General features: G+C 40.2%; 1 protein-coding gene across 4 annotated transcripts in view; it reads left to right on the forward strand.

The window, feature by feature from the left end:
- SEPTIN10 (septin 10) overlaps positions 1-3,463 on the forward strand; it is a 35,412-nt gene that overhangs the window by 5,902 nt on the left and 26,047 nt on the right. For 2 of the 4 annotated variants that reach the window (XM_072413483.1, XM_072413484.1), the window contains exons 1-2: positions 1,725-1,909; positions 2,699-2,765. The exons of the other annotated variants lie outside the window; for them this stretch is intronic. The gene's annotated coding sequence lies outside the window, so the exon portion shown is untranslated. Of the gene's footprint in view, positions 1-1,724; positions 1,910-2,698; positions 2,766-3,463 lie in introns of those variants that run through there. 4 annotated transcript variants of the gene reach the window in all.

Here is a 3,463-nt window from a genome sequence, read left to right on the forward strand (position 1 = left end):
ATATTATATATAAATATTTTACACATTCCATCTTGCTTAGTTAGAAGCATAAGTGGGGGTGATGAAAGGGTTACTCCCATACGATTGGATGGTGATGGAAACATTACCCCACAGTAAGTTATCTTTGGGAACATTTTTATTCTTTGCTAGGAACTGGTACATGTAATTTGGTGGTTGTGCCTTACTGTAATACTCCTTCTCTTCTGCTCTTTTATCCTTCTCCCATTTGCTGGTGCTATACATAATCATTTGGTTATGTTTGCATAGAGATGGAGCCAGATGCTGTAACATTGTTCCAGCACTTGTCTCCAGAACACAGCTCAGATCCATGTGGTATTGGAATTCTATATTCCACAGGTACTTTGGCATGTCAGGTACCTCTAAAGGGGTTGATCAATAGGCACTGATAAATATAAGAGGTAGAGTCTATGCTAGGGTAGTTCACAGTAAGCTGCCCCAGCAAGATTCTTCTACTGCCCCACATGTCTTTCCATGCAGTGATCTTTGGAATAAATGTGATGAAGTTCCTGGGACAATCCTTTAATCCAGTCAAGCTTTATGCAAGGTGAATTTCACAAAGCCATATGCTTTGGTTCTTCTGTGATATTGCCAATATCTGAAAGGGTGCACTTACTTTGTAGTGACAGTAAATATTAAGGATGGGTTAATGTATCAAAATACTCACCAACCTTCTTAATATGCATAGAATGGCTCGAAGTGCAACAGTAATAACGACATAGAAAAGAATACAATTTAATCAATGACACTTCTGATGATAGGACTATTCATATTAAAGGTAATTTGATAACAATGACATAGAAAAAGCAAACACTAATCAGCAGAAACCTTTGGAACAAGTCAGATATCAACTTTCATTTCCTTCTCTGATTTAAAGATGATTGTCAGATTTTATGCCACGTGTTGTTGTTACCTACCATATGGTATTAAAATAATTCCAAGGACAGAATAAAAGACAAGTAGTTTAATAAATCAGCATTTTTTATGTAACATTTTTATACATTCATGCTGCCTCAAACATGTTTAAAGTTACTTATTGTTGACTGACCCCACTATCTCTGCTGGACTTCTGTTCCGAGCATCTATTCTTTGTGTAAAAAAAATACTTTCTAAGGTTAGTTTTGATCTTTCATATGGCTAGTTTGAGGTCATGACTAGTAATCTTGAGCTTTAAATTATAATCGTTGCCCCTAAATGCATTATTTTGCTATCTATCTATCTATCTATCTATCTATCTATCTATCTATCTATCTATCCTAATCTATCCTATCCTGTGTTTCGGTGTCACTGTGGAAGCAGTGTCTGTAGTAAGTCAGAACAAGGAAAGTTTAGGCTGGTGCTTGTTAGTTCCAGAGCCACTCCTTATATGTGGAATTCCTTTCCACAGTAATGCTTTCCATATGTGCCATTCACAGTCCTGCTCCTCTTGATGACATAAGAATGTGGGCTGCTCTAAACAAGCCTGTTTCCTTCCCTGCTCTCTACAACACAATACTTCCTTTATCAGAAGGCACTGTACAATACTGCAGGCTTCATTTAAACACAATAGAACTGTTACCTGCACACTCATTGCTTTCCAGTCTCATAAATATGAATATTGCGGGTTTATTAAGAAGATGTAATCAGTCTTGGATCACTAATGTGGTCAGGACTTCCTGATGTATCATTTCCATTGTTTGATCATAGTGCAGTCATTTTCATTCTAGTGAGCAGACAGATGATCCAATTTTGTACTATGCACTGCTGCCTGCAAACAACATACCGGTCCTTAGGAATCAGTCCCTACAAAATTGAAATACTTTGAAGTTCTTTACTCTTCATTTATTCAAGACCACAAAGTCCTGACCATCCTACTTCAACAGAAGAATAAGGACTACTGCACTAAGTAGAGGTAAACACAGGAAATAAAATTAGATCTTTTTGCTAGAGATAGATAAGAAACCAGAGCGTGAGTCAGCCTGCTAGCATCTAGATATCATTGAAATGTAGCTCCAAGGGTAAGTGACAACTATATAAAGCATGCGTTTTACCAAAGAACTGAAATATATTAAAGAGGGGCCTGTACTGTTAATGCTGTTCCCCAAAAAGCTAAGCAGAAGTTAAAACATTAGTCACCTGTTTTATCTTTAGGTTCCCTGTAGTCTTTTCTCATTGATTTACCATGCCTTTTTCTGTCCCCTGTGTGGAGGTGACTATCTTCTTATTGGCAGGGTTTGCCTACTTTTACCATATCCACCTCCTTGGCAATAACTGGTCTAAAGATTTGTTGTACAATGTTTAGGCAGGCCTCCAAAGAATCAATAACCGTGTATTCCTTACACTGCAGGCCCTCAGGTACAATTTCCTCTCGACAGTTGGCTCAGTTTTGCCTTTGTCGCACTAGGGTCCCAGGTTCAAATCCTAGCCAGGGATTGGGTGGGTTTCCTCGGGGCATCTGGTTTTCTCCTGCATCCTAAAAACGTTTAGTTAGGTATTTAGCTTCCCCTCAGAAAATGCCCTTGGACTGTAGTAATGACATGACTATGGTAGGGACATTAGATTGTGAGCCCCTTTGAGTGTCTGTTCATGGACTTCATTAGGCTCTGCGTAAAAAGTCAGTGTCATATAAAAACAAAATAGTAATAATGTAAATGGTGAAAAGCACACTTTTGAAAACCAAATCTCACTCCATATCTCATAGGGGCCTTTCACACCTGAGATGAAAAAAGCTGCTGTGGTGTCCCTTGGAGCAGCAAACTATCCCACAGGTAACCACATTGGCTGTGTGGCTAAAAATGACGTGTTGCTTTTGGGAACTATATTGTTAGCCGCCGTGTGCACTAAAATGGTTCCAAACGGCTTGAATGGAAGAAGTTGGGACCACGGATGAGCCCCCGGCAGAACACTGCAGTTCTAAAGTAGCAGTCAAAAGCTTGGCTTGATTTCGTACTGCAGATATACAGCTTTGAGGCTTAGGACACGTGAAGTGTAATATTTTGTAGGAACATTAAAAGGTACATTTGGCATATTCAGCATTACTATGCCCGCCAAAGGACAAAGCTAGCTGTGTAGTGGGGCTGTGCCCACTGGCAAGTTAAATGCTTGTTTTTACCTCGGGGAAGTTTAAAAAGTACTTGTACTTACTTTACTGCTTGGCCCCAGGGAGGTCCTTGGCACCCTCACTTGTTAAAGGAATGCTGGCCCTACATTATACCTTAGGACATGGGTGGCCCATAACGTCCTTTTTTTGGCCCCCAAAGGAATCCTAAATATGAACGGCAGATGGCCCACCGCTGCATTGAAATAGCGCCGCTACTACAATTTCCAGCATTATTCGCATCTATAGACCAGCAGCCTCTCTGCCTATGTGTGGCCCCACATCGGACTGTTTTATAGACGCAAATAATGCCAGGAATTTTAGTAGCGGCGCTATTTCAATGAAGAGGGAGTTTCAGCGGCGGGCCAC

This window comes from Pyxicephalus adspersus, chromosome 1 (assembly GCF_032062135.1).
Source record: "Pyxicephalus adspersus chromosome 1, UCB_Pads_2.0, whole genome shotgun sequence".
Lineage (NCBI taxonomy): Eukaryota > Metazoa > Chordata > Amphibia > Anura > Pyxicephalidae > Pyxicephalus > Pyxicephalus adspersus.